At 46.1% G+C, this 20,016-nt stretch overlaps 1 long non-coding RNA gene across 1 annotated transcript; it reads right to left on the bottom strand.

Moving 5' to 3' along the window:
• Positions 1-487: 487 nt before the first annotated feature.
• Positions 488-10,059, bottom strand: LOC134556012 (uncharacterized). The gene is made up of 3 exons (XR_010081536.1): positions 5,540-10,059; positions 1,580-1,807; positions 488-1,353 (listed from the first exon to the last, which is right to left on the bottom strand). It is a non-coding gene; the product is annotated as an uncharacterized LOC134556012 (long non-coding RNA).
• Between the last annotated feature and the right edge of the window lie 9,957 nt (positions 10,060-20,016).

Here is a 20,016-nt window from a genome sequence, read left to right as displayed (position 1 = left end):
GGTGGGGGATGCTGCAGCTCCATCCCCTCCCAGCACCCTGGACCACCACCCCAGCTGCTGGTGCTGTATCTCTGTGAAGGTGAAGGACCCAGAGCCATGAACATCCCCTCCCTCCTCCTTCTCCTTCAGCTGTGAAACCCTGTGAGAGCTGCATCAGAGGAGCCTCGATGCTGAAGTTTGTTAATTAATATGCTACAGTTAACTGTGTCAAAAGCTTCCCTCAGATCGGGTGAAACAGCTCCTCACGTTTCTCTTTGATGGGAGGCAGGGAGGTGTTGGCAGCAGGGCCGAACGTGGTGGAGCAGGCACCGCTTCTGGCAGCACCTGGGCATGAACTTCCCTTCCTGCAATTGCACATAAACCACAGGAGACACAACACCACTGCTCTGCTGCTGCTAATACCATCAGGTGTCCTCTGATAACTGGGAAAGAGGGGAAAAAGGCAGCGCTCACTCTTTGGGACCAGTTCCTCTTATTTGCAGGGAATAGCAGCATGAGGTGACTGGTGGGCATTGACAAGCAGCAGCAAAAGCAGGGATGTCTCCTTGCCTTTATCGAAAAACTGCCTAGGCAGGCTCATTAATTCAGGTTGGGTTTATTGGATGGATTTGAAATCAAAAACCCGCGAAAAATATTGGAAAGAGATAATGGTGCTTTATTTCTGAATGCTAATAGTTTGAAACAATCAGAGGTAATTGCCGTGAAGCAAAAAGGGGGGAAAAAATCCTCAAAGAAGGTGTTCCAAGTAACTGGGCAAAATAAATGAGAAATACTAAAAGCCATTAGTTTTTCCTTGCTCTGTGTCAGCCTGGCTCTCCTCCTTGCAGCATCTTCAGGCTCTCACTCAGCTCAACAAACAGAAGTTTTTCACTGAGTCCCAGCATTAACCCGCTTGTGCCAGTTTGACCTTGATTGGGATGACCACAAAAGGACACAGGATCTGCTGTTTCATGATAAAGTGTAGGGTTTAGTTGTGCCAGGGTCATGGAGGGCTGACCAAGTCAGGTCATGGGGTTGAGGTTTCTGGCTTGGGCCACCTCATCTTACAGCTCCTGGTGTTGGACTCAGTTTACAAACAGGGTGAGCTGCATTGTCTACGTTTCCCAGGGTCAGTCTGACCTCCGGCTGGAGATATGGCCACTCGCCTACTGACTTGGGGAAGAAACTGAGAGCAGCATGTGGAGCCAGTCCAGTGCTGTCTGGTTTCATGACATTCCTTTATGTGTCCATGCATCATGATCAGACCATCCTTCTGCTTCCAGGACACACAGGCCCGGTTTTAGGAATTTAAGCACTGGAGCAGAAATCTGCTCCCTCCTGCTTCAGTCCCAGGCTGAAATCATCCCCGTTTGTCTGTTGCAGAAACACAGTGAAATGCAAAGCTGTTATCAGTGCTGTCAAAACATGAGCAAAAGGTAAAAATCAGGCCAGGAAAGAGAAAAGCCTCTGCTTCCTGAGCCCCCACACCTTGAGGAGCGAGACCAAGCTGGCTCAGAGGGCAGAGGAGCAGATGGGCCAGAGCTGCCAGTACCAGAGGCCTCCCTGTGTTTAGGTTGGATATTAGGGAAAGGTTTCTCACCCAGAAGGTGGTTGAGCACTGGAACAGGCTCCCCAGGGATGTGGTCACATCTTCAGTCCTTCCAGAGTTCAAAAAGCGTTTGGACAATACTCTCAGGCACATGGTGTGATTCCTGGGGTTGTCCTGTGCAGTGCCAGCAGCTGGACTCAGTGATCTTTGTGGATCCCTTCCATCTCAGGTTATTCCATGATTCTCTGGTTTTCTGGCCACTTCTGCTTCTCCTGGTCACTAAAGGCAGAGGTCTGAGTGCTTTATCTGATATAGCCATGCAGTGGCAGCTCAGGGATCTCAGAACACTGTTGTTCCCCAAAGAGACCCTGAGGAGTGCTGAAAACCCCACTCACGCCAATTTCCCAAGGGAACAGCAATAGAATTATGATTTAGCAACAGCTCTGGATTATTTGGTTTCTGTGCAGACCCTGCCATTGGGAGTGAAAATCAACAAAGGGAATTTCTGCCCTCCACACCTCGCCCAAATAAAACAGCTGGCTGGGCTGGGCGTACTCTGGGATGGGATCATGGGAGTTTATTACTGCTGGCAGCAACCTCAGCAGCCCCTGCAAACGCCTTAAAATATCTGCTTGGGATTTTCTGCAGCAGCTACGCATCCTTCTGGGGTTGGGTGAATTTTATGGCTATAATCAGATGCCTCCATTACTCATTTCTGCTCTTTCCATCTAAAATGTCTGACAAGTTCAGCTGCTAAAGGCAATCTGTAAAAACAAGGGCCTGAACTGTCAGATCGCCCAAGCACGGCCTCGTCTCTTGCCTCAGCACTAATGAGAGACGAGGTTGTGCTGCCAGACGCCAACTGGTCAGAGAAGGGAGGCAAAGGAGAGCTGAAGTGATAAACTTCTCAATTTGAAGTGACATTTTCTGCGTTGACGCCACTCAGGTTCTGGCAGTCTTTACAATGTTAAAAGAGACACTAAGAAGGGAGAAAAAAATAATAAAATCCTTTGCCCTGCCCGATTCTCTGATGTCTCGTCCATGCTATTTAATTTTAATACAAATGGTTTAGTATTCCATCAGATAAATTGTCGAGGTGGTGTAGAAGGGAGGCTGAACTGAATCCCCAGGTGAAAAACAATTCACTCCTCCCAGTGGTTTTCCCAGACATCGCCCTGCAGTGATGGACACGGACCAGCACAGCACCAGGTTGGGAAGGCTGAGGGAAGCACAGGATATGACCCTTCCTGATCCCAGCTTTGCTTTTATTTATTCCCCCATGTGCAGGAGAAGCACCACGGGTGGAGTGGCTCCAGTGCTGTGTCCACCTCCTGCCTCTCACCTCATGAGGGGAGACAAGTGGGCATGAAAATTTGCTGTATATAATTAAGATGATGTATTTGAGTTGACTTGGGAATGGTTGTCCTCTCCCATGTGCAGCTCCTCAGGGAATTTTACAGGAATTCCTCAGGAAATTAGGGGGTGGAATCAATAGTAAGGGGAAAAAATTATTTTAGTAGTACTGTGAAAAAAACCAGAATCTGGCTGCCCACAGCCCAGATGATGGGTGTTTTGGGAGGCTCTATCTAACTACAGGGGGTTTATTCAAAAGAAACCCATGGACAGGTCAAAAACTCTGTTCCCACAGGGCATTTCCAAACCTCTCCATGTCCCAGCAGCACAGAGGGGCTGAGGATGCCCAGGTCCTTGTGTTGGTGTGTGCAGACACATTTGGCATGTTCTGGAAAGATTGGATATGTATCTCCACCAATTAAGAAAAAAATGATCTCCAGGACAGCCAGGCAGGTTTCAAAAGCACTAAATCACTATACAGGAGACTCCTGCAGAACTGGGGAAAAACATACCCATTGCATAAGTAATCTCACTGATAGACTTAAAAAATTCAAATGCTTTGCACAAAAAAATGACAGATGATCTCCAAACAAATAACCTCTCAACATAAACACAGCAAGAAAAATTCATTAAGTGCCTTTTAAAAGCATTGGATTTGACTTAGAAGATCTTTTTCAGATGTTCCTCTCAAGCAAACTTAAACATCAAATAATAATTGTGTAAAGCCAAGTGCTGTAATAATAATAATAGTGCTGAAAATGCATTATGCATCCTTCCCTTTGATAAAGGTCTTTGTGCTTTTATGAAATGTTCATTATCAGTATTTTTCCCCTGTATCTAAAGAAGAGAAGCTGGTGCTTTAGAGTCTGAGCTCTTCAGCATGTGCGGCAGAGAACAGAGCCAATGGGGCATTATTTCTGATAGACTGAGGCTATAAAACCATCCTTCACGTTCCCAGAAAAATATTTCTGTTATTTATTCGGAATTAAAACCAACTTGGAAAAAAAATATCCTTTTTTATAACAGATTCAACTAACGTTCTGTTTTCTAATAGTTTATATTAATAATGATTGCTCTAATATTTTGCTGCATTTCAACAGTTTCAGCAGGTTTATGGGGCAAGATTGTTATTATTTACCTGAGTGACTGATTTTATGGAATAACTGCAGGTTTTCATGGAGGTACATCAAGTGCTGAAGTGAAGGGAAATAAAATGTAACAGCAGTTTTCTCTGCTAATGGAAGAGGAAAAAAAAACAGAGGGCGAAAAGGACATAATATACATTTAAAACATTAATGTACAAGTCTTAATATATAATAAACTCTGTTTGAACTGATTGGACTGGTGGTTTTTTATGGTGTTTGTAACGGCTATGGAAAAAACATGGAGTAAGTCACATCAGGAAGTGATCCAGCACTGGTGTCCCAAGAGGGAACACTGTCTCTGCTTCCCCACTGTGATTCTGAGGGTACTGTGGAGTTTTTAGTTCTTACACTACTGAATACAAATGTGCCTCCTAACTGGGGCTGGCCAAAACCTCCTCAGAGACTGGAAAATAGTGCAGCACTTTGTATCCTATGGAATGGAATAAAAAAAACCCCAAAGAATCCTTATAAAAGTGTTGCAGTCTGTACGACTTGCAGGCTGGGACAGCCCTCCCATCCCTGGCACAGCAGGAACAGAGCTCTGGGTCTCAGCCCTGCTCTGAACCACTCTGGCACTGGAGCTCCAGGAGCAGTCAGGGATCACATCCAACATCCCATGAAGTCAAGGGGCTCCGCTTCAAAGCCAGGAAATACATTCTTAAAAGCTGAAACCAGTTTTGTAAACACTTAGGCCTAAGTCTGGAAACCTCCAAGAATGTTTTGGGGGTTTTTTTATTCTTATATGATAATTAGAAACATGTGTGCCCTGCTCCCACTGCCTTTCGGAAGCATCTGCCTTAAGATGAACAAGCCTTGCTGCTTGCTGGGCTGGAAACTCCCCAGATCTCCACAAACCTGCAAGTGAAACCTAAGAGCTGGCACAGTCAGTGTGGAGGGTTTCAGGAGGCACAGTCTGTGGTTTCAGGCTTTAAAAATAACAATTGCCCAGGCTTTCAGATACCAAAGGATTTGGCAATGGGATTACCATAGCAATCAATGGCACATGAAAAATCAGAATGTGATTTCTTTTGACCCTGTTTGAAGATCTGCTGTGGTCAAAATGTGATAGCTCTATTTACCTTCTGGCAGAGAAGAATTCCATTTTTCTTGCAAGAAAAAAGGGTCTGGAATGATTTCTCAGATAATTTCAGCCACAACGGATCTGATACATCACATACCTCTCATCCTTCCTCAAGAGCAGCATGGACTAGCACTGCATAGCCCAGGCAAGAAATAAACACCTTACAACTCCTAAACACCACTGAGATTTTAAATTTGAATATTTGGAAAATGTGGAATAAACCAGGTAATTTTTCTCCCAAACAATGATCCTCATTTTTCAGTCAACTTGAAAACTGGCTGGAAATATTCAAAATGTCAATTCAGAGAAAAAAAAAAATCAGTTTTCCCTGGCTCCTCCCAGAAATATTTGCTTAGGTGCATCAGAATGCAGAAGTATAAATGGAAATCAAAGACACAAAGAATTCATTGAAAAAACAGTCTGTGTACTTACTCAACGCAGTTGCAGTCGTTTCCTGTGTTATCCTTGCAAAATTAAGAAATGCTCAGAGCTGACCCTTTAAGGGATTGCTACAGACACCACAAAGGAAATTTAACAGTAACTTGCAGGGATTTTTTGGTTTATGATGTTATTCCTTAGACATTAAAAAAAAATAAAAGGATTGTTTTTCTTTTACAGAGGCACTAGGACAAAGATGGGATGCAAATAATTCTGTATTCAGAGACTGTTGTCGCTTCCCCTCACACAGCTGTAAGATTTGTGCCTTTGGCACCCATTGCTCCTGATAACCACACATTTTTGATGCTGTTTTGCAGCAGTGAGCTTACCATCCTCAAAATTAGTCATTGCAGAAAAATCTGTGTAGTGGCAAAATAAAATTGTCATGAGAGGGGATGAAAAACCTAACAGCCTGAATTCAGGTCAAGAGCAGCGCTGATTATTTTGAAAGAAGTCCTATATTTATAAATCCTGGGCAGTGCTGTCAACTTGTTTGGTACCAGACAGTAAAATTAGGATTTTCTCTTAGATGAAACCCTGATCCTAAAGAAAAACACTGGCCTGCAGATTTAGTGCCTGTACAGACAGTGGGTCTGTGCACTCCTGTTGTAACTCAACCAACCAGTTGCAAAATTGGCTTTTCCCAGCCCTGCTCTGCCAAGCCTGGCTGCCAGTCAGGTCCCTGCCTGCACTGAGCCCTGCAGGACGGGTTGCTTTGATGTGAGCAGATAAATCACAAGAGCCCAGGTACACCGGCTCTCTCCAGAGCTCTATTTCCTCCTGTGGCTCCAGCCAGCCCCACTGTTGTTGACATGACCTCGGGGGTTTCCAGCATTTCCCCAGAGGGGAGGTTTCACAATGGGTTGAAGTTCAGACTGAGGAAAGGTTTCCTGGTGTGCTGCCACTGTTGGCTTTTATTTGTCTCAACGTCAACCACCTCTGTCCAACCCCCCTCTTGCCCCTTGGATATTTTCCTCTTCCAATGCAGTCATGCAACTCTCAGTGCCTCCTCCCACCGTGGCCAAGCCCTTCTACCCAAGCACTTCACCATTTTTCTTGCTCTTCCCTAATTCTGGCCACTTTGTCAGCACTCCTGAGCTCCTGAGCTGCCCAGAAATACGAGGCTGATATTTTCAAAGCTGTCAAGGTTGATATTTTCAAAGCTGTCTGCAGGAATTGAGTGGCTCATTTCTTCCTTTTTTTTTTTTTTTTTTTTTTTTCCCTTCTTCATTAAACTCTCCAAGACAACTCTAAAAGTCTCAGGCTGTGGATTTAGAGGACAGGGAGAAGGAAGCACCCTTCCCACATGAGGAAGGCAATGATGTTGCTTCAGGCTCAGCTCAGTTTTTGGGGGGGCACGAGGAGTGTTGCCCCATGGCTGCACTCAGATCCCAGCACTCCAGGGAATAAAAGCAGGGCATTGCCATGCTTACATCACATGCCAGATTCACATCAGCCCTTCCCATTCTCACACTGCCTGTAGGACACTTTTTGCAGGTATTTGCTGGTAGTAGAGAGAGACAAACACAAAAAAATTCTTTAACTGAAGAGTTAACTCTGCTTAAAGAGATAGTGACAAATCACATTTCTCCACACAAATCTGTGCTGAGCCAGGATCCTCCCTTGTGTAACTTCTGACTTCAATAGGCAAGGGCTGGTCTCAAACCACAATTAGAGCTGGCCAGGAAACAGCGGGTTTTGTCTCATGGCAACTTCTGAGGTTTCAAAATCTGTTTATGTTCTGCAGAGGAAACGAAATCAAAACACTTCTAATATGAGATGGGAGCCTGTCAAAATGTCCATTTTCTGTGCAGCAGCTCCTTGTCTCGCTGTGGCTTTTCCCCTGCCCTCTCACCGTGGCTGGGGCATGGGCTGTGCATGGGCTGGGAGCAGTCACGGGGTTGGTACCCCTGGGTGCCAAATGCATCCATGCTCAAAGCCACCCATGTGCTTTGATAAAAACAGATGGATTGAAAACACCGTGACCACTCTCGCCTGGAGCATTCGGCGGGTTTGGGATTAGGCTGACCTGGCAATGCATCATGCCAGCACCCCAGTGGGACAGAGACCAACCTAAAGGGCCACACTCCTCTCCTGCTCAGTACATCCCTCTAGAAGGACCCTAAAAACCTGATTTTCTTTGTAAAGTCTAGCAAAAACTTTAAAAATATTTCCTCTCTGGGGATATGAAGGGCCCAAGGGCATATTTGGCAGGAGTGAAGGTCTGCCCAGGAATCATTGGCATTTCCTCTCCTGCCCCACATATTTGCTGACTGTCTGTGCTTCCAGGGCTCTCCATCCCAGATCCATCTCCAGGGCTCTCCATCCCAGATCCATCTCCACTGCTCTCCATCCCAGGTCTGTCTCCGCTGCTCTCCATTTCAAAGTGTTTCAGTGCAGCTGAGGGTTCTGGCATTGCTCATAAAGCTACACCAGGAAAGCTCCCTTTGCCAGCCTTTCCATGAAAGCTGCTAATCAATTTCTGGCAGTGAGTGAGCAGAGTAAGAAAGGGTGAAGGACTTTAACAGGGGCATTACCTTCCCAACAGCCTAAGTGCCTTCCTTAGCACACTTGAGACTTAGAAAGCCTTTCCCCAAAAAGCTTTCTGCTGGTTATATCACCAGCAGAAAATAGTGAGGAAGGTGGATTTCTCCAGCATGGCACAGGCATGTGTGTACTGCCCTGAGTTTGTCCTGTCCTGACTCTCTTGCTGCACTGCCAGCCCAGCTGGTGCTGGGGGCAGAATCTGTTCTGGGCACTTCCCAAACCAGAGAGACAAATCACAGCACTGCACGATGGCCAACCAAGGAGTGTGATCTGAGCGACTTCGAGCCATGAGCTGGAGGAGATGGTGGATAATGAAAGGATGAGAACAGGAAAACCTCTTTCCCCAAAGTGTATATGTCTGATACTAAAGAGCCTGAAAATTTCTCAAAATGCTTCACTTTTTTTTTTTTTTTTTTTTTTTCCCCAGACAGCACGTTTCAACCTAAAGGTTTCAACCTAACCTTTAAAAGAATTACCTTCAATCAGCTCAGGCCCATAATCTTTTCTTTGCCACTCACTTTGAACAGGCAGACACTTATGGACAGCTCTACTGTCACAGGGAGACAGGTCCCAGCTCTGCTCCTTCACGTTCCCCAGAATAAACCTGTGTGTCCAGAATGCTGCTGTAACTACTGTGCTCCATCAACGTGCCCCTTCCAGAGACAGGCTGAGAAAAGACCCACTAAGTCCCTGAAGTATTTGTGTTTTAGGAAAGGAAAGCCAAGACATCAGCGATATAAAATGAGTGGAGAGGACAAGGAGCGACCTCGGGGCCAGGGGACCTGCTGGAGCTGTGGGTGAGTCAACAAGGAATGTGGTGCTCATTTCATCTGGTAGCATTTGGTCCATTTATTTTAATTGCAAATAAATGCAAAGCAGAAAGAAAGGGTTGTAGTTATTGTTGGAGCAGAGAAAACATTTTGTGCGAGGAGAGGGCTGGCCTTCAACCATCCAAGTAAAATCCATTGCCTAAACAATAGAGCTTAAAAGATGAGCAAATTGCTGTTTATGGGCTGCTCCAGATCCATACCACTCAGGATGAAGCCAGGGCTGAATACATGAGCAAATTTGCTGCCTAACTCATTACAAAAACAAGCCTTGTGTGGGATTTGAGCCATTTTAAATCATTCACTCAGAGCAAAGAGGAAAGACCAGAGCAGCAGCAGACGGAGCAAAATTAGAGAGAGCATTATCAGTCCAGATTTGCAAATGCTGGTGCAGGAAAAACACATGTGAAGGCCACAGCGTTAATGTAGCTGGCTTGTGGTAGCCTGAAGAAACAACCCAGCCAGTGCTACAAGGCAGCCAGCCCACCTCAGTCTGGGGAAGGGACACATTCCAAATTCCCGTGCACATTCCAAATCCTGCCCCAACACAGGCTGGGAGTCACTCGCTTGTCACCCTTCTGTGTTCTGAGCAGCTGGACCAGATTTTGCAGACTCAAGCTGCTTTGGGAAATGCAATGCCTCGTTGGCATGTGGCTATTCAAGCTGGTGCCTATTATGTCTCTCCTATTAAATGCTATGAAAACAGGCATTGTGCACGGAGGGGCTGAGCAAACCTTGTTATACAGTAATTATGCAATCAGTGCATAATCTCATTTCGGTGGCTGGGGTGTGGAGGGAAAGTTTTGGTTCCTGGATGCTTGCAGGGGTCTCTACAATGAAATGCATACAGACATATTTACTGCCACTGGCAATGAAAATTCTGAGCAATGCTAACTATATTGAGCTGCTGTGATGTTGAGAGTGACTTACAAAAGCCTCACACATCTGGTTAGGCTCAAAAAGACTCTTTGACTCAATAGTCAGACTTTCTGCAATTGAAATTCTCTACAATTAATGGCCCCTTCTGGAACAGGGTAGGAAAAAGCTTTCAAAACCCAAAAAGGTTTTGGGGTTGGGTTGTTTGGTTTTGGTTTTTTTTTTTAATATTTTTGCAGTTCTTCCCCTGAATTTGAGAGGAAGCCAGAGCTTTTCAAAGCTTTTCTAAAACAAACAAGCAAATCAAATTCCCTCTCCACCCTCCTGGAGAGAGGAACACCCTGGATGAGCAAATCGCCCTTTAGTAAAATGTTTCCCTACGGGTGGAAGTCCCACAGGCAGAGTGAGAGCTGGAATTTGGGTTTCTTGCCCTTCATTTTTTTCCCATCCCTGGTGCTCTGCGTGGTTTGAACTCAGCTGTTTGCTTCAGCAAGGGACAAATTTTGCTGCAGAGAATTTTATGGTACTGCTGCAAAATAGTTTCCAAAGAAAGTCCAATCAGGATGGGTGTGCTCCTATGAAAACTTTGACTTTCCCTGTATCCACAATTTTTGCGAAACAGTGCTAGTGGAAAGGCTCCCTTTTATTGTTCCTTTCTGTGGACACACATAGAAAGGAACATCTTGTGGCTCTGCAGGGCAGAAACTCAGAGAGCCAAAGCAGAGTACAGGATTTCTTCTATCCAATGGGCCAAATTCTTTGCTGGTATAAATAGATTGAACTCTGCTCGGGGGACCGTGGCCATTTATACCAACAGAGGATTTGGCCTGCAGCCACAGCCTGCTTCTTTTTAAAACCCCAGGAGACATGACCCAAACCCTGTGGAGGCAGATTCAGACCCTGGCCACCATCTCTTTCTAGGCACTTTCTATTTTGATCCCAGCCCCACTCTCTGCTCCAGCCCCTGCCCAGGAGTGACCTGGGGAGGACGTGGGGACGTGGGGCAGGCCCAGGTTTGGGAAGCCCAAGGACATCCCCATCTTCTGCTGGGTCTCAGGAGAAAAGCTGTCAGATGTTGCAGCCTGGATCAGCCCAGCTAGGCCTGGAGAAGATTAGGAGTAGATTTGGATGAGGTCTGTACATCGGGCTGTGGGCATGTGTCCCAGCTTGGCTTTGCACCTTGCAGATGTTCATGGAAGCTCCCTAGAAAGGACTTTCTTGGCCACTTCTCCTCCTGTGCTGCCTGTTCCAAACTGCTGCTGTTGCAGCTCTCCATCCCTTCCTTGGCCACCCCACAGCTGCTCCCCTCTGCATCCACGTGCAGAAATTGCTGCCCACTGCTGCTGCTCCTCTCCCAGGGATGCAGATCTGCTCTGGTCCCTTGGCAGAGGGACCCTGGGGACTGAAAGTGAGGAGCTGTGTCCCCTCCACACAGACTGTGCCTGGGGAATGCCAGTGCAGAGCTCCCACAGAGGTGTCTGAGTTTCACATGGGAGGATTTGAAGGGCTGAACACCTTTGTGGGGTGACCACTGGGGCTGCAGCTTTGGGCTGGCACCAGAGCTGAACAGGTTTTCTGCCACTCCTGAAAATGCACTTTAAATGTTAATCGATTTACACACCTGCTTTTTACAGAGCATTTTAAAACAGCAACTCCTGACCCTAGAAAAAACCAAAAAAACAACCAACACACGAAAAAATTCAATAAATCATTAAAGTGCTGCATCCACAAGCACAGCCATGCCTAGCCCTTCAGCTCCTGCCTTTCTGGGCACATGGAAACCAGAGGCTGCTGTGGCCAGCCAGCTAAAGGCTGCAGATTGTGGCCAGTCACTGCTCCTGTGAACCAGCACTGCACACACTCACTTCCTCACTCTCACTTGTGCAAAATCACTTTTGCTGCTGCCCCTGCAGAGGTGGCAGTGCTGGCCAGGGCTGCTGGCACAGAGCACTGCCCCCTGCCCTCCCCAGACTATTTTTGGGTTGCTTTTCTGGTAAAATAAAACTCTTGCAATCATTCTGGCTGTGTTGATATATTCCTGGCTGTCTGTTCATTGGCCCTTGAATGATTTATGCTTCCCCTGGCCAAGCTTGGTGTCTCTGATGCTGGCAGGATGAAGGCAGGCTCCTCTTCATCACTTCAGTTCCCAGCCCAAGGCAATGCCTGTGCTGGGTGATGATTCTCATACAGAACACACAGCCTGGCAAGGGAAGATATTTCTACTCTCATCCTCCTTCTTTTTTCTTGTGTGACATTTTTACTTCCTAAAAAATTGCATGTGCCCTCTGGACAAGTGATTAAATTAGAAGATCAACAATACATGAAGAAGGAGCAGGATCAATTCACAGAGAAGTGGCTGAAAGCAGTTTATTACATCTTTTATCTTTTTTTTTTTCTTTTTTTTCTGTGAGATCATTTGCCAAATCATTAAAGGAAAGAATCAAGTAAATGGGATGACAGGCAACAAAAACCTGCCTTTTTCTTAACAAATTTATATAATTACAATATTATTTTGAAGAAAATAATTTTAAAAAATGAAAGAGAAATTGGATGAGATTGCTTTTGAGGTCAGATTCTGAACTCAGTTACCCCAATAGCTCACTGATTTACTGTAGCAATTCAAGCCATCATGTTCACATTTTCCATCAAATAAGTGGGCAGGACTCTGATGGCAGCTTGGCTGATGACAGACTATGTATGTGCACCCAGTGCCTACTTGCCAAAATACAAACCATCAACCTTTTCCCTGCTTGCACCCCCAGACTGGGACTCTGAAAAAATATTGTGCAGGCAGCATTGCAGTGCTTCTTGCACCACCTTACATTGACAGCCACTTCCACCTTCTTTACACCAGCAGAAATTCAGAAGGCAGGTAAGAATAAAGTCCCGTTTCCAAAAAAAAACATCCAAAATGAGAGAGGTTGCCAGGTTTTATCAAATAACAATTTCCAGGTGCAGTGAGCTGTCAAAGCACAAGATGTGCTGAACTGGGCTGGGAATAACATTGCTGAAATCACAAAAAAATACTGCAAATCCCAGAGAAAGAAATCCTTGGCACTCCAGGAGGGGCATCAGCTTTGTTGCCTCACCCTGGTTTTCTCTTGCTCTGTTTTAACCTTACTTGAGCTGCTCGTGACTGGCAAGAGCATCGTCTTCTGCTTGAATCTGTCTGGGCTCGATACACAAGCCAGAGAAAGATCCAAATCTTGTCAATTTTCAGCAGACAGGAGATGAGAACGCTCTTGAAGTATGTCCAGCATTTCAAAACCCTTGCTGTAAAAAGGCAAAGGATTATCCAGTCCTGGAAAACAGCAGTGCAAGACCTTTCAGGGCTGGGTGACCACGTTTTCACTGAGAGCTGGATCTCCTGCTTTCGCTCCATCATCTGCTCTTCACATGACTCCACTTAGCAACCGCATCTGATTAGTCTTTGTATGCTGGGTGCTATTATTTTTTTTGTTTGAATTAGTGCCTCCTGGCTTTGTTTGAATTAGTGTTTCCTGGGTTGTTTTTTTTCCTCTATCTCCCAAAATACAGCTGAATTATCTTCTCTCACCCAGAGCTTGGGTGCCTGGGTATTCCCTTTTTGCATGGTAAAGCTGAGCTGCCTCCCTGTTGTCATTTTATGGCTGGGATGGGAGAAAACAAAACTCATTTTCATGCAAATCCCCACTGTCTATCAGACATCATAGTTGTCAAGCAGGTCATTAGAGGCCTACTGTGTAAAATGAAGATTACTAATTAGAGCTGAAGAAATAATTTGCAACAAATAATTTATCCAATGAATTTAGATTTTCTTTCTCCTTGTGGAGTCTCTGCAAGCAGGTTGTTACTTTGCCAGAGTTGGGTATTATTTGAAATGTTTTTAACTCATTATGCTCACAATTGATTCAGGTTTTTCAGTGTTGCTTTTTTGAGCTAGATGGTTAATCAATGTAGATCACAGGATTTGAGATTTACCTCCTGGTTCAGGTGTCAAAATACAGCTGAAATGAATAAAAATCAGTATATGCTCAAAAACTACATTCCATGAATCCTGATTTGTGTTTCTGTGAATATCACAGCTCAAGAGCAACTTGGGAATTTTCCATTAAAATACATTTTTCTAGGAAAATTAAACTCCTGAAAAATCTATAATTTTATTCTGAGGAAATCTCACGTAAGTCAAAAAACCCCTCCAGCCTGTGGTGTATTATGCAAGTCTTGTGAGTATATATCCCCAAAAATAGGAAAACCAAGGAATTTATCCTGCAGGGAAAAGGGGAGCAAATGCATCAAGCTGCCAAAAGCCTCCAGGGCCCTGTAGAACCCTACACACACTCATTACAGAAGTAACTGGAAATGAAATCTCATGTGTTGTGATTCACAGTCAAAGGAAACAGGATTTAGCAAGACCTGATCAGTTCACTACAACGGAAAATGTCAAAACATGGATTTTGGATAATTTTGATCGACCATTTCTCTTCAACCCGTGACACATTCTGATACTTTGGCTCAAAATGTTCATCTGATTCAGCTTGAAAAGAGAAACTGAAAATTTCTATTGATTTTCATCCCGTTACAGAAGTCAATTTTTGCAGACATTAATTCTGGTTGATGCACTGTGTGAACATTCAAAGAAAGGTAGAGCATGAAGAAAGGAGAGGAATTCACCCAGTGAAATAATTCCAGCATCCAAGCTCACATTCACAGGAAGCCATTTCAATATTCACCAACTTTATTAATAATGTGGGGCAAAGTCACACCTGTGGCTGATACTACAAAACCCTGGGTTGCAAAGGAGCAGCTTCATTTTCAGCTCTCTAATGAAGCAGACAGGGAGTAGTCTTGGGGGGATGGGAGGATTAAGAGAGTTTCAGTTAATTAAAAAAGAGACAATTTGTACCAGACTCCTCAATCCCATCTGCTTCATATCTGGAGCACTCGTTGTTCCCTGCACTCACTCACCTTTGTGTTTGCAGTGTTGGTGCTGGGGAGGGATGGGAGATGGAGGGATACTCAGCAGGAAAGGGGATAAAATAGAAAGCAGTTAGCTCTCAAAGCTTGCTTGTCTAGTCTGAATATCTCCCAGGGCAAAGCAGGCAAGCCTGATAAAGCTGCCAAAATGGTTGGGGGAGAAATGGTGAAGGTTTTTTGCTTTGTGGCTTCTCCCTGGACCTTTCACCATTTCAGATCTCAGGAAAATCAGGCAAAATTTGTAGCAAAAAGGACTTTTCTCAAAAAAATCAGACATTTTGGAGCATGGCTGATGGGCGTCAGTTGCTGACAACTTTTATGCCTGGAGTCAAGAGGAATGGGAGATAGTCTGGGATAAAAGGAGGTCTGAGAGCAGCAGAGGTTGTGCTGACTGAATAGCACAGGTGATGAGATGGGTGGCCCTGGGGAGGGAGAACCAAGCACATTTAGGGACATTCCCAGCTCAGCCACCACTGCTGTGTGCAGTGCTGGGTAAGTCTCATTTCCATCTGTAAACTGAGCATAACTTCTCTTCTCTGAGAGGTGTCTCAAATCCCCTGGATAACATGTTTTATATAACACCTAACTTACTATTTTGGTACACAGATAAGAAGCATGCATTGAAAGGAGCCAGATCAACCCCCAGACCAAGGAAAATCTCATCCTAGACACTCCAGCCCACCTCTTCCCCTCACTATCTCTTTCTTACACACAAAACAAGCATAGCCCAAGCAACATTTGAATCCACATCAGCCCAGATGGACCCACAAAGTCTGGGTGGGTTTGGAGTGAGGCAAAATGTGCTTGAGGAGCTTTGCACTGCAGGGCATCCCCTCTGCCAGCCTCCCTGTGGGAGTGGAGCCTCTCACAGAGCCACATGGCTGCTGGGGATACAGCAGCAGCACAGCTGCCAACGCTGTACTCCTGTGCTTAAATGCATTTTCCTCCAGACTGAGCATAGGTTAAAAAAAAAAAAAAAAAGAAAAAAAAGAAAAGAACATTGAAGAGAAAAAACGACCTTATTCAGAGCTCAGTGGGAAGACTCCCCCTGAATTTCAATGAGCCTCAGCAGGCCCGTGAGGCTGGATTAACATAAGAGCTGGGAGGAAGATTTCCAGGTGCTCTCCACACCCAGAGCCAGGTTTTCCAAGAAGAATCAGCACCAATGTGTTCTGCCCTCCAGCTCGGCAATGTGCTAACAGCCAGGCAGCCTGGCAATGGCAGGGAGAGTTTCTGTGCTGTGTAGGAAACCCTGGCCACCCAAGATATGCCTGTACATTTCTAGAGGAGTTTTATCTACCTTTCATCTGTGGCAGAGGAGATGCTGCCTGGCTCATCCCAGCTGTGCCCAGCTGTGTGAGGCACTGCCAGAGCAGGTGCCAGCTCAGGTTTCACCTCCCCAGCCAGGCCTGTGAAGTCTTGTTTTTGGGAGAGCCAACTGCACCACCATCACCAGCTGGGGATGGGATGGGATGGGGATGAAACGATCAGCACCTCCAGGAGAGACCTGCCCTCCTTTGCAGGACTGCTGGTAGGTGGATGTGCCCACAAAGCTGCAGCCCCTCCTCAGTGTGGGCACTCAGCCCTTGTGCTGGGGAAAAATTCCTCCCTGACCTCTGTGTCCTCTCTGCAGAGTCTGGAGCAGGAGGAGGGACTCAGCAGTGCATCTCTGAGCTACAAAGATTTCCTGTCTGAGCACAATATTCCCAGGCTCCTGTGAACCAAGTGAACACTGCAGGAAGGGCAGCAGCTACTCCTAATATCGTGGTTGCTCAGTGGATGGGGTTTTATCATCCCATCTGGTTTCATCCAGCAGAAAAACAGGAGCAAATCCCACCAAAATCTCACCAAATTGCTGCCGAGTCTATCAGCAGGCAGCAAGCACAGCTGGAAGGGCAGTGACATTTGTAGGAGGTTTGATACAGCTGGGAGGGTTTTAACCCTTTCTCTCGGCAAGTTATTAAAAAATGTGTATTTGAGAGGGCCGAGAGAACAGAAAAGCAAACCAGGCCTAATTGCACCAGCTCCCGAAGAACAAGTCAGTCAAGGTCTCTGAAGGAAGAGGCTTCATCTTCAGCTCCCAGAAACACATCTGTGTGCCTGCTCCAGCTGTTGTTGCTTTGATGGGGACCAGGATTTGAGTTGCAATCCAGTTCTCTGTGCTGCTTTGGACTGGACAGAGCTGGTGCCTCGGGAATCTCCTTAACGAGAGCAGGATCCATCTCTGACTCCAGATCCATCACCCAGCTGGGAATCAGCCTGGCCCTCTGAGTCAGGCTGCCATCTCACTGAGGGCTGCCTTTGTAACCTCTCCCTGTGCTTTTATCCCTCTGCTGAAATTTTTAATGAACCCCCAGAATTAGCCCGTCCAAGCCGTTTATTTATGGGTTTATTCTGATGACCTGCAGTGACTCGAGGTCGCTGCAAATGTTCCAGTTTAATGCAAGGCACAGCCAGCCCAGACCCTGGCACTGGGTTGTAAATACCTAAACACATTCTTGACAGCATTATTTCTGTATTATTTTTTTTAATGCTGAACTGTGTGCTTTAGAATACACAGCTGTCTTTGTTCAGAATAAACCAAAAATAGCAGATTTTACTCTGCTTAGCTGGGTGTTAAATTATTTACATTTCAAAACCCATAAGTAGAAACAATGACTGCATTTCCAGAGCCTGCTCCTGCTGTCAAATATCCTTTTCTCTTCTGCAACCTAATTTAGACTTCCTTTTTAGAGTTGCAGTTTTGCTCCATTTTCATTTATATTAAAGGAACCAAGATTTCAGGCCATTATCTCATCATTCCCATGAATAGCAACACGAAATGTGCTTGTGCTGCTGGGACACCCAGCCTGGCTGGGAGGACATGGTCACTGAAGTAAATCCAGAAGAAACCACACTGCCACAGAGAGCACTGAAAGCCCAAGGAGAAACCCCAAGGCAGGACAGGGTGCAAGGTTGGTCTCTTCTCCCATGTAACAAGCAATAGGACAAGGGGAAATGTCCTCAAGGTGTGCCAGGGGAGGTTTAGATGGGATATTAGAAAAAAATTCTTCATGGAAAGAGTGTTCAAGCATTGGAGCAGGCTGATAAAGAAAGTGGTAGAGTCACTGACCCTGGAGAGGTTAAAAAAACAAAAAGATGGCATTTAAGGAGATGATGATGGACTTGTCAGTGCTGGATTAATGGTTGGATTCAGTGATCCTGGAGGTCTTTCCACCGAAATGATTCTGTGATCCCAACATGCTTCTTGGGTTCAGGGCTGCAATGTTAAACCCAAAGCCTGGAGAGCAGCCCAGGTGAACTAAAGCTCTTTGATAGGGCTGCAGGTTGGGACCTGAACAAGGTGTCTCAAATATCACATAATTTCACCAGGCTGCTCCTCTGAAGGGCTGGCTGAGCCTCAGCTTTTCTTTTCTAACCCCAAACTCCCCTTGGCACCTCCCTGCTTCCCCATCACCCTTGCCAGGTGCTTTGCCCTGCGACTGCCAAAACCCTTGTGCCAATGGCAGCCACCTTTGCCCTGTTCCCAGCTAATCCCTGTGTGCATTACCACTGACACAGTGACTAAAAGCCAGTGGGGGCTGGGTGTCACTGGGAAACAAGGACAAACTTGGCAAAGGAACCCAGACATTAAGTCTATTTTCTGTGTCAGTTGACCAAAACTCATTCTATTTGGTACTCTTGTAGCAGAACAGCAGCCCATTGGTGCCTCCTCTTCTTGGACACCCATAAAAGGAATATCCTGCATCTAACTGGAATCTCATCATTGCCAGCCCTGTGATTTTAATACCAATCCTCTGATATTTGGAATTTTTCGTAAAGCTGTGGCTCTTGGATGCAAGTAATTAAGTGAGGCTCAGCTTTCACTGAGAAATGAGAAGTTTCTAGGCTTTGTGTTTTTGAAAAGCTGGAAAATGTGCCTACAGGCACAGACTCCAAAAGGCAAATTAAAAGAACCAATATGTTTTATTTCTTTTTAAAACAATTGTGATTTAGGGAGGGGAATGGGGGGCTCAATTCATGATTTATAGATTCTGCACTTGGCAGCTCTCCAGCCTCATTGGTGGCTCCATGCAGATGGATCTGGTGCTTTCTAAGAGCTGCACAGTATTTTTCACCTGGTTCCTCACATTACTTAAAAATAAAAAATCTCTGTAAGATGTGTTCTTCGGTAGGCACAATTTAGAAAATGCACGAGCTGTTTTATAGCCTGGTTCAGATCTGATCAGGTCTAATTTCAAGTATTTAGATTCAAATGGGAGATGCTGCCACGTTGCCAGCGTGCTGAATGACACAGTTTGATGGCACTGTGCATATTTGGGAGGGCTCAGTGCTGGGATTGGCCCTTTTGAAAATGCTGCTGGCATTTGCATCAGCTCTGGGTGTTATTTCTTACCCTCATGGTGCTGTTTCCTCCTTCTGGACTGGAGAAGCAGCTCCCTCCCTGCTGTGCTGTCCCTCTGGGGTTTGGCTGATCCAAGGGCAGCTCAAATCCACAGGCAGCCCCAGCTGTGCCTTCTCCCAAAACTGCAGTCCTCTTTGGAGAGGCACCCGTGTGGTTTTGGGCCAAGGCTGTCCAGAGTTCCTTCCCTCACTGGCAGGGATGGGGCTGTTGGGTGGGTTGCAGCATTTCTGGAGGGCATCAGACCCATCACCTTTCACTGAGGCGTCCTCTGATGTGGAGAAAGGGCATTGAGCACCTTCAGCAGCAGGGGCTGGGACAGGTCTCTGCATGGTTCCTTGTGTAGGTCCTGGTTTCTGCAGCCCCTCCCTGTTGGGGCTGCAGCCTCTTCCAGGGTCAGGAGCTGCCATCAGCTCCCCTTTCCTGCTCCCCAGCCTGTTCTGACGCAGAGCTGCCCTGCTGCCTGTTTGCAGGCTGAGAACTCTCCTGCTCCTGGTGCTTTTTGGGGTGTTTCTGCCACAGCACTGATGCCCAAGCAGCAGCAGGGCCGTGCTGGGTGTTCACTGACCCTTGTGGAAAGCAGGGATGTTGGAGGCCACCATGGACAAGGCTTCTGCAGGGTTTTGGGGCTGAATCCCAGAGATCTGAGCAAACCCCAGCGTGTGGGCATCAGCAGGACCACCCCAAACACTTCCTAACAGTGGGGCAGGTCTTATTCCTGCACCCCTTCCCTCTCACTTCACACCCTAGTTCATTCTCTTGGTGAAAGCCATCTCAGGCAGCTGCAAGCAAAACAGAACCCCACCGAGGCTGCTCTGCCAGCCTATGTTAGGGTGTAAAGCAGAGCCACCGTGGTGTGTCTG

This window comes from Prinia subflava, chromosome 11, assembly GCF_021018805.1.
Source record: "Prinia subflava isolate CZ2003 ecotype Zambia chromosome 11, Cam_Psub_1.2, whole genome shotgun sequence".
NCBI classification, from domain to species: domain Eukaryota; kingdom Metazoa; phylum Chordata; class Aves; order Passeriformes; family Cisticolidae; genus Prinia; species Prinia subflava.
Note: the sequence above shows the minus strand (reverse complement) of the source record. Positions and strands in the feature narration are given on the sequence as shown.